General features: G+C 42.1%; 1 protein-coding gene across 4 annotated transcripts in view; it reads left to right on the top strand.

Moving 5' to 3' along the window:
* BCAR3 (BCAR3 adaptor protein, NSP family member) overlaps window positions 1-11,068 on the top strand; it is a 136,703-nt gene that overhangs the window by 48,238 nt on the left and 77,397 nt on the right. The window lies entirely within an intron of this gene.

Raw genomic sequence — 11,068 nt, 5'->3', positions numbered from 1 at the left:
CTGGATACTTAGTCTTTTTTTCCCTAAAAATAGGCATTATGGTTATACATTTCCTTCAAAATACCACTTTTAATGTATCCTATATTTGCTATATTCAACCTCTGAAAATCTGTTTTGTGAGTTTAATCTAGTTAACAGTTATTGAGTTTAGTGATATACAGTATTTGGGCTTATAGCTGTCTCTTATGTATGTCTGTACTAGCTGTACATTTTTTTTAAACCTGTGGATTTTAAAAATTGCCTTATTTTGTATTATCTCTTTAAAAATACTCTACTCTTTGGGACGCCTGGGTGGCTCAGGGTGTGATCCCAGATTCCTGGGTTCGACTCCCACATTGGGCTCCTTGCATGGAGCCTGCTTCTCCCTCTGCCTGTGTCTCTGCCTCTCTCTTTCTCTCTCTGTGTGATGAATAAATAAATAAAATCTTAAAAAAGAAATACTCTACTCTTCATTTACTGCTACTTTTAAAATACAATTACTTTGTAAAACATAAAAAGAACACCTTTACTTCTTCCTGAACAATATAGGACCTTAAAATGTGGCCTTTCACTTGGCTTATATGCCATCGTTGCCCTACGTTTTAGTTTCTCTCTCTCTCTTTTTTTTTTTTTTTAGTTTTATATATTTATTTTGGAGAGAAAGTTTGTGTGCAGGGGAGAGGGGCAGAGGGAGAAGAAGAGAATCTCAAGCGGACTTCCTGCTGAGCGCAGAGCCTGATAGAGGGTAGGGCTCCAACTCATTACTCTGAGATCATGACTTGAGCTGAAATCAAGAGATGGTGAACTGACTGAGTCACCCAGGCACCCCATTAGTCTTTTTTTTTTATTGTGGTAAAATACACATAATATTAAATTTACCATCTTAGCCATTTTTAAGTGTACAATTACTGATGAGTTGATGAAATATTAAGAACAGTCACAGTGTTTTGCAGCCAGTCTCCTCAACTCTTTTTATCTTGCAAAACAGAAACTCTGTACCCGTGAAACAACTTCCTATCCTTTCCCCCCCCCGCCAGCCCCTGGCAACTACTATTCTTTCTGTCTCTGGGAATTTGACTACTCTAGGTACCTCATGTAAATAAAATTGTACAGGGGCACCTGGGTGGCTTAGTTAAGTGTCCAACTCTTGATTTCAGGTCAGGTCTGGATCTCAGGGTCATGAAATGGAGCCCTGCATCTGGCTCCACACTCATTGTGGAGTCTGCTTCTCCCTCTCCTTCTCCCTCTGCTCCTCCCCCTACTCACATGCTCTCGCTCTCTCTTTCAAATAAGTAAAATGTTAAAAAAAAAAAAAAAACCCTTTTTAAAAAAGATTTTATTTATTTATGAGAGACAGAGAGAGAGAAGGAGAGGCAGAGAGAGAAGTAAGCTCCATGCAGGGAGCCTGACGTGGGACTCAATCCCAGGTCCCTAGGATCATGCCCCGGGCCACCCGGGCTGCCCTCAAAAAATTTTTTTTTAAAAATAAATAAAACTGTATGCTTTTTGTCCTTTTGTAACCAGTTTACTTCACTTAGCATAAAGTCCTCAAGGTTTATCCCTGTCCTAGCCTATGTCAGAATTTCCTCCCTTTTTAAGGCCGCGTAATAGTCCATTGTATGTGTGTACCACATTTTGTTCATCTCTTCTTTCATCAGTGCACGCTTAGGTTGCTTCCACATTTTAGCTTCTGTGAAGAATGCTGCTAAGAACACGGGTGCACAAATATCTTCTTGAAATCCTGCTTTCAGTTCTTTTGGGCATATACTCAGAAGTGGAATTGCTAGATCATACGGTAGTTCTGTTTTGCATTTTGTGAGGAACCTCCACACTATTTTTTCTAGCAGCTCTACCACTTACATTCCCACCAACCACACATAAGGGCTCTGATTTCTCCATATCTTTGCCAGCACTTGCTATTTTTTTTTTTAACTCCACAAATGACACATTCGTCTTGTTTGATACCATCCATGCTGGTTTGGAGTCACTTTCAATACATTTGAGAATATATTTGTAATATATTTGATATTTACCAGTTACCTTCTGGCCGATGAAGACCCACTGCCAGCCTAATTGTCATTGCTCTGAGGATAACTTTTTCTTTGCTCTTTGGCTGCTTTTACCATATTCTCTCTGGTTTTGATGGTCTGTAGTTTCGTTGCAGTGTGTCTGTGTGAGAGTTTATTTTTGTTGATACAGCGTAGGAGGAGTTGGGATGCCTGAAATCTGAGATTGGGTATCTTTATTTTGAAGATTTCTCATCATTATTTCTTTGACTATTGCTTATTTTCTCTCTCGGTTCTCTTCTAGAGTTCTGGTTAAATGTAATTAGGCCTTCTCATTCTACCTTCCACATTGCTTTTATATTTTCCATCACCTTTTTTCTCTGTGCTGTGATTTGTATAGTGTCTTTGTATATTTGTTTATAGTTTCTTTATAGATTTGTCATATTTTCTTAGGTCATGCTTAATCTGTCATGTAGCAGATTATATATTTTAATCAGTTTTTTGTTTTTATAACTGCCTGTTTATTCTGAGATCACCTTTTTTATTCCTTTTTTTTAATCATACATTGTTATTTTATAGCCTATATCTGATATTCCGATATCTGAAGTCTTGAAGGATCTCAGTCTATTGTTATTTTTGCTGGCTTCAGTGATTAGGGCCTGCTTCCTGTGTATATGGTTATTTCTGAAAGGAAATTTATGTTTAACCACGTTTGTGGGTATCCTGAGTGGCATTCTATTGATAAAGTATCTCCCCCTTACCCCACCCAAAAGTATTTACACTGTTTCCTTAGTAATGGCACCACCAACCCAAACACTTTAATTTCTTAGTTTTGGATTCTCTGTCAAAGAAGGTAGTATAAATTTGAATCCCAACCAACATGAAGACTGATTTGTGGTTCCAAGTTCTCAAGGGAGACCATTATTACTGCCATTATTTTTTTCCATCAGAATTTGTGGTGGAGACAGTAGGTTTCCTTCTTGGTTCCCCTTGCTGGAGAGCATGCTACCTTCTTAATTTTCATGTATGTATTTATTTTTCCCTACTTTTTGTAGGGATGGTGTAGTCCTGTTCTGATGGTTCAGACGTTATACGTGGCTCTGTGATTAGCTGCTCACTTCTATGGACCCAAGGCTTATCCTCCCTGCTCGGCTTCATCTTCTTCTTCTTCTTTTTTTTTTTTTTTTAAGATTTTATTTATTTATTCATGAGAGACAGAGAGGCAGAGGCACAGGCAGAGGAAGAAGCAAGCTCCATGCAGGGAGCCCTATGTGGGACTCGATCCCAGGTCTCCAGGATCACACCCCGGGCTGAAGGTGGTGCCAAACCGCTAAGCCACTTGGGCTGCCTCCTGCTTTGCTTCTTACCCTCTTGTTCATGTTTTGTGTTCTTGATTTGTTTTGTTCTTATTTTGTATATGTCTGTGTTTCTTGAGGATTTATCTTTCTTGTGACTTCAATACATTTGAAAGTGTATTTGTAATTTAATTTATCATTTAGTTTTCAGAGTATCTGGTCTACCATATTAAGCAAACAAAAGTCCCATGGTAGAAATTTCTAATTTTCTGAGGCCTTATTTGGACTATATACAAGAGTGTTTTTTTATGGTTTAAATTTTCATTTGTCCATTCTTGCCCTTGTTTATTTATTAATTGGCTGTTAATGTGACAAATATAGTTTGAAGGGCTTAGTATATATTGATGAGCAAGACAGAAGTAGCCCCTACCCTTATGGAGCTAATAGTTCCATGGCAAAGACATAAACAAGCACTGGTTGCTCTCTGGAGTGGGGGTGACGGAGAAGACCAAAGGATTATGTAAAACAGGCATTCTTGGCTAGTATCTACACAGCTGTCTTGTTTTATTGTTCTGCATTTACTTCCGAGTTAACTATTTTTGTTGGTGTGAAGGGATCCCTTAAATATTTGTTACATTTCATTATACTTTATGGGAAAGATTTACATGTTCATAATTTGAAAAATGTGAAAGACCCTTCTGAAAGTAACTTACTTACTAGTTGAAAAGGAAGGGAGGCTATCTGAAACATTCAGGAGCTGAATGGCAGCAATCATATGTGTACTGCTAACCATGGAAAAGGGTGGTAATGGGGCAAAGTCTTACAATTCAGATTCCAATAGTCTTAAAAGTTTGCATAGTTTAGTGCTTGAAGCAAAGGTTTTTACTAGTTCATTCTTAATATATTGAGATGTGCTAGGCACCATCTACTTAATTCCCTTAGAAAGAATTCAGCAAGTGCCCTTATCACCCACTGAATCTAGTCCTTTATCACCATTTGTCTATTCTCGCTTAAAAAAGTATTTAATCTGTACACCATCCCCGCTCCCTATGTCATGCAGACCTCTCCAGCATCCTTTCCCTTGGTCTTCCTGACTCCGTCTTGCCCCCCTACGAATCTGTTTTCCACACTAGTGCAGGGGAATTTTTCTAAAACACAAATCTCCAGTTATTCTGAGGCTTAAGATTTTTCAACGAATCTCATTGCTTTCATAAGTCTAGACATGTTTATATGGCATCCACACTGCTTATGCTCTGTCTCTGCCTTTTCTTCATCCTGATCTTCTAAACCCCCACCGCTCCTGAGCCCTCCCCAACCCTGTGCCTCCATTACTTATTCCTTCTTCATTAATTCAACAAGTGGTTACTAGGGAGCTGCTGTGTGCAGAGCACAGGGGATACCAAGGTGAATAAAGCAGAGAAAGCTGCAGTCTTGCAGGATTATATTCTAGGATAAAAGACCATGAGCAATTTCATATAATAGCAGATGATATGGAAAAAAATAAAGTCAGATAAGGCAATAGAGGTAATGGTGGTGCTTATTTAGATAGGTACTTAAGGCAAGCTCTGAGGAGGTGGTGTTGGAGCAGAGACCTGAATGATGTGAGGCGGTGAGCCTCAGAACTGCAGGGAGAACATTCTAGGCAAAGGAACGTTCTTGGCAATGCCAAGCCACAGAGGCAGCGACCAGCTTGGCATGTTTGAACATCAGAAAGAAAAGTCAGTATGCCTTGATGGAATGAATAGAATAGCCGATGAGTGTATAGTAGGCTTTTACTGAGTAACAAATGGTCACGAACTTGGTGCCTTAACGTACACATTACTCCCCACAGAGCTCAGCTGGGTTCTTGGTTACAGGTCTTAAACTGAAGATGTCAGCAGCTGTGTTCTCACCTGAGGCTCAGAGGAAGAATCTGCTTCCGTAGTCATTCGGGTTGTTGGCAGAACCCAGTTCCTTGTGGCTGTGGGCCTGACATCTGCCCCCTGACTGTCTGCTGGGGGGCAGTTCCCGTGTAGAGGCTGCCCAGAGTTCTATGCCACGGGCCTTGTCAGAGGCCATGTGGTCCCGTCACACTGTCCAGGCCCCCTCGTATTGCTCGTCAGGTCCACTTGGATGGTTGCCAGATCTTAATGTCAGCTGACCTGAGGCTTCCAGCTACAAAACCCCTTCACAGCAATGCTGGGAATCCAGAGGATGAAGCTCTTGTTGGGAGACATCCTCAGAATTCCTCCTACCACAGGGAGGTTGGAGAGCTGCCAGGGACCATGCCAACCAGGGCCCCTGCTGAGGACTCCAGGGTTTTGTTCTGATTAGATGAGAGTTATTAGAGGATTTTAATTTGGGTAAGGATCATGCTGCTGTGGAGACGGTGGAGCTGGGAAGGTACTGCAGGCATCCTGGCAAGAGATGTTGGTGACCTGGGTTAGAGCGGAGTTACTCCTGAGTGCTCTGGTTTCCCAGGTGCACCACATCGTCCCGTGTCCCCATGTGTTGGCACACACTTCTCCCATTGCCTGGGTATTTCTCGTTACCGCCTACCTCACAGCTGCTTCACCAGATGAGTTCCTACCCAGCCCTCAAACCTTAGCTCAGAGGTTGCCTGAAAGGCCCCTCGATGGTGTTTCCTTTCCACTGATACCTACTTGAATTGTGCTGGGTCTGTTGACCTGTCTTCCCCACTTGCCTGCAGCTTCTCTGGGAATAGAGCCTTTGTCTTTGCTTCTTCTGTTTCCATTGTCTGGCCTACAGCATACCATGTTGCAGATGCTTGAAAATGTTTCTGGGATGAATGCAAGAATTATGGAGATACTGGGAATGAAGTAGACTCGCCACTGTTCTTGGGTTGCTCACCTTGTAGAGGAGCGGCCCTATATAAGTACAGTAGAATGAACCGGAATCCAAATACCATGCCATGTGCACCCAGTCTGCAGATTACTAGTGTGCATGGGGCTCAAAGGGAACCTTTATTCTACTTTAGTCTACTCAGTCTCCTCAGAACAGTTAGATCTAGTTTCTCACATCTCTATTACATGAAAGAATCCTCTTATTACAAATGATTCCTCTTTGTTCTATCCAAAAGGACATTTGTTTGGCAACACTGTTAGCCATTAATTTATTCTATAATATTTAAAGAAGTCAAAACATTCATTCATTTAAAACATTCTATAATTTAAGACAGACATAGGGTACTTCATTCCTCATCTGTCTTCCAAGCACTCAGGGAAGATCTGTTAGTGAAACTTTGCTTATATGTTCCAGATGGAGAACCTCTTAACTCAAAAGAGCAAACGTGTAGATCAAGTGTCCTTTTAAGAGGGAGGAACTATTAACCTGGTTACTGATGAGAAACAAACTAACATAACAAATGCATCATTTCTATGATTTCCAACTATACGTCCCTCAGTATGAACTTTATTTAGAAAGCAGGACACTGGAAACACTGACTTAACTGACGTAAACACAGTGTTGTTATTTAAAACGTAATCAACCTAAGAACAAAATAACAGGAGGGTCTAGTTTCAGTCTGCTGCTTTCCTGTGGTCTGTGGACCGTGCACTGTAGGGCAGCGTGCCTGACAGGGGGGCTGTGGGTGCCTGCCAGCCTCAGCAGTTGTAAATAGAGATGCACAAAACATCATGGGTTCACAAGGGTGGGGATTCATAATTTGCATCAGCAAAAAATATATATATATAAAAACTTTTCATTTTGATTGCCAAGTTCTTCTATTTGTTTTGTAGTGATCTCTGTTGGAGAATATAAATCTGTGGCTTAGGGAGTGTTTGCTGCACAGACTTGTATGAATAATTGGATATTCTATTTCAAATTAGAGGCTGGGGCTGCGGGGCCAACTGCTGTGTTTTCCAGCTCATATCTTCTTTTGGTTAGCTGGGATGAGGTGGCTGGCTGAGAAAGGAGACACACACTTCTGCATTCAAACATAATTTTAATTTAGTTCAAGGCAGTAACTTTGAAAGCTTTTGGATTTGAAACATACTCACTTGGTTTTGTTCTACTCTTCTGTATTCCTTGCCTATCTGAAAAGGATAAGAACATGAGGATCCTCTAGGGGACTCCTGGGAGCCCTGAATTAGAATTTTAGGACAGTTAGAGTCCCCTCTGCTATTGTAGCAGAATGTACAAGGCTTCCTTAGCAGAGTTCATCTGGGGGCAGTGTCAAAAGGGGACTTCAGTTTGTTTTTTTTTTTTTAAAGATTTTATTTATTCATGACAGACACACAGAGAAGGAGAGAGAAGCAGAGACAGAGGCAGAGGGAGAAGCAGGCTCCAAGAAGGGAGCCCGACGTGGGACTCGATCCTGGGTCTCCAGGATCCGGCCCTGGGCTGAAGGCGGCACTAAACCACTGAGCCACCCGGGCTGCCCGGGGACTTCAGTTTTATCCCTCACCAGAGACTCCCAGTTTTCTTCTCTTCTGCCCAGAGAAGTTGTGTGTAGAGAATCAAAGAGGAACATAGGGGTACCCGGATGGCTCAGTTGGTTGGGGTCAACTCAGATCTTTATCTTAGGGTTGTGAGTTCAAGCCCTGTGTTGGGCTCTATGCTGGGTGTGGAGCCTACTTTTTTTAAAAAATAAAGAGGAACACAAGAGGTTCATCTAAGGTGGGAAGCATTTTGGAGAACACCCCAGGCTCTTTGATGCTGGGCTCTCTGGATGGGAGAGCACAGGCTGCCCTGCCTCTAGGAGATCCTGTCTCTGAGTGGGAACTGTGCTCATCAGCAGTGCTTCAGGAGCCACCCAGGCACAGCTCCTGGCCTGAGTCCATGTGGATTATCCCAGGTCTTCCCAAGAGAACTTTGAAGGGTCTGTTCTGAGAGAGCTAGCTCAGAGAGTTTTCAGGTACATCTCTTGAGAAAGAAAGAAAGGAACATTTCAGCTTTCAAAGGTGAAAGGAAAAGGATTTTACAGCTAAATCTGGTGAGAAGAGTAGATCCTGGACAAAATTCTAAAAAGAATTTACTAAAAGAATGACATTTGGGCACCTAAAAAAAGGGGGAATTAAAATGACAAACCATGACTATATGGTCTTGGTATTTGGCAAATATTTTCCCCAAAATGAATGAATGAATCTCAAGGAAAATATTTGACAGTGTTAGCTGCCAGTGAAAAAATTCAAGCTTTCTTTCTTTCTTTTTTTTTTTTAAAGATTTTATTTATCTATTCATGAGAGGCACAGAGAGAGAGAGGCAAAGGCATAGGCAGAGGGAGAAGCAGGCTCCCCATGGGGACCCTGATAATGGGACTCGATCCCAGGAGCTGAGCTGAATGCAGATGCTCAACCACTGAACCACCCAGATGTCCCAAAATTCAAGCTTTCAACTGAAAATTAAAGTTTGGAAAACTGGTATCCTCCATGAGCTTGACACTTTCCAGTGCTTAACAACTTCTGATGAGATTAGTGATGATAACTGACAAATGTGATTTTTTAAAATATTATAATGAAATGTGTCAAAATTTAGAATATATAACTTGGTGAATCAGTATTTTCTAGGATAGGGGACAGAATCACGCATGGACAAAAGCTCCAATCAAAGTGCAAGATAGATGCAGAAGAGTAACAGGTGTGGTCCAAGATGACACATTGCAACTAATCTTTAAGAAACTACCACTTGTTTAGTGTTGGTATGGTATCAAAGAAGAATAGCCATAATTACCTGAAAGTCTAATGCAATACCCCTCCCTTTTCCAATTATATATCTATGTGAGCATGGACATTTTTCGAAACCACGACATATCAAAACATACTGAATGGAGAAGCAGATATGAGAATTCAACTGTCCTTCGACTAAGCCAGACATGAAAAAGATTTGCAAAAATATGAGACAGTGTCACTCTTCTCACTAAATTTTTGCTATGAAAAAATATCTACTTATAATAATATTATTATCTTATATGTGATGGGTTTGTTTTTAAAATATCAATAAATGTTTTAAAAATTTGATTAATTTCTAACATCAGTAATCAGTAGATATAACCCACATGAACAAAAGCTCTTTGGAGTCCTCAGTAATTTAGAACATAAAGAGATCCTTGGACCAAAAACACTTGGGAACCTCTGATTTCAGCCCCCCATACTCATACTGTTTATCCATGCATTAAGCCATGTATGTATGAGTGTATATAATGCACATTTTTACATGTACATAAAAAAGAGAAATTTGAAGACGAGAACAGCATTTCAATGGTTTTAACATCTTTCTGTCCTCACAGGACCAGACCTCTGGGCCAGATGTTCAGCCTAAGACTAGATGGCTATAAGCCTGAAATATTAATTCACTAGAAAACCAGGGGTTTGGTGCACCTGGCTGGCTCAGTGGTTGAGCATCTGCCTTTGGCTCAGGTCGTGATCCTGGAGTCCTGGGATCGAATCCGCATCAGGTTCCCCACAGGGAGCCTGCTTCTCCCTCTGCCTATATCTCTGCCTCTCTGTGTCTGTGAGGAGTGAATAAATAAAATCTTTTAAACAATAAAAAAAAGAAAACCAGGAATTCAAGAACTTAAAAGGGAGCACAGCCAAAGTGCTGCTGACAGAGTTTTTTTAGTCACTAGCTGGGTGATTCCACAGATGCAAAGCCTGATGACATCAACATGGTGTCCAGGTGGCAGGAGAAGTGGCACCCGGGCACAGCACACAGGCTCCAGGGCTTTGGGAAAAGATGCCTGATAAACGAACTTGAAGACAAAGAGGTTTAAGGCTTTGAAAGACTGGTTTATACCCCTCACCAGGGATGGTGAGTTTATGCTGTTCTCTGATCCTTTGGCACTAGAGGGACTCCTCTGAGAACTGCTCCACTGACATGGTGGGGAGCATCTTGGACACCAGCCTGCCTCTGCACAGGTGCCCCATGTGCTGCCCTGAATGGACAGTCACACCAAGCCAAGCATGGTTTCCACAAGATGGTAGTATCCTGTGGGGTTGGGACTCCTTGTGCTACAGCAGTGACCAGAATTCTCTCTCAACCCAGGGAGAAGTGCTGCCATCTTGCAGGGTCTCTCCATCACCAGGGAAGTGTCAAAGCCCACGAGTTTGGGGATTGAGTCCAGCCTTGCAGAGGAAGCTGCTTGTTGGTGGGACTTCTGAGGCACTCGTTCTTTCTGTAGATAAACTAGGACCCTCTCCGTGGAGAAGACTCCTCTTACAGGCTTCAGAGCTATTCTGTCCTCAGAATGATGCCATCTCTGCAGGGATGCATTGAGTTTTTGAAGTTCAGGTCTCTGAAGGCAGCTGTCCTTTCACATCCTCTGTTGGGGGGCAGCTCGTTGTAACTCTGCAAATACTGAAAATGGCCACTCTCATGTCTCCCACTCCTCTCCTTTGCCCTCGTCGTTTCCCTTCCTTTCAGTAAGAAATCAGCCTCCCCAGTACCACCTGCTGCCGTTTACCTTTAACTGGTTAATCCCAATGTCATATTATGACAGACGCCAACAGACATTACATGGAAAGAGAACAGTATGGGGTGCCAAAGAAAATGAGGGTCAATTCTCTGCTAGACACCAGGGGTGGGTGGGTAGGTAATCGAGGCAGCAATTTAAAAAAAGAGAGAGAGAGAGAAGGGGAAGGGGGTATCTGGGTGGCTCAGTCGGTTAAGCATTTGCCTTTGGCTTGGGTCGTGATCCCAGAGTCCTGAGATGGAGCCCTACATCTGGCTCCCTGCTCAGCAGAGAGCCCGCTTCTCCCTCCCCCTCTGATGCTTCCCATGCTTGTGTGTTCTCTCTCTCTCTCTGTCAAATAAATAAAATCTTAAAATAAAAAGGAAGATGTGGCCTAGAAG

The sequence above is a fragment of the Nyctereutes procyonoides genome, unplaced genomic scaffold (assembly GCF_905146905.1).
Source record: "Nyctereutes procyonoides isolate TBG_1078 unplaced genomic scaffold, NYPRO_anot_genome, whole genome shotgun sequence".
NCBI classification, from domain to species: Eukaryota; Metazoa; Chordata; class Mammalia; order Carnivora; family Canidae; genus Nyctereutes; species Nyctereutes procyonoides.
Note: the sequence above shows the minus strand (reverse complement) of the source record. Positions and strands in the feature narration are given on the sequence as shown.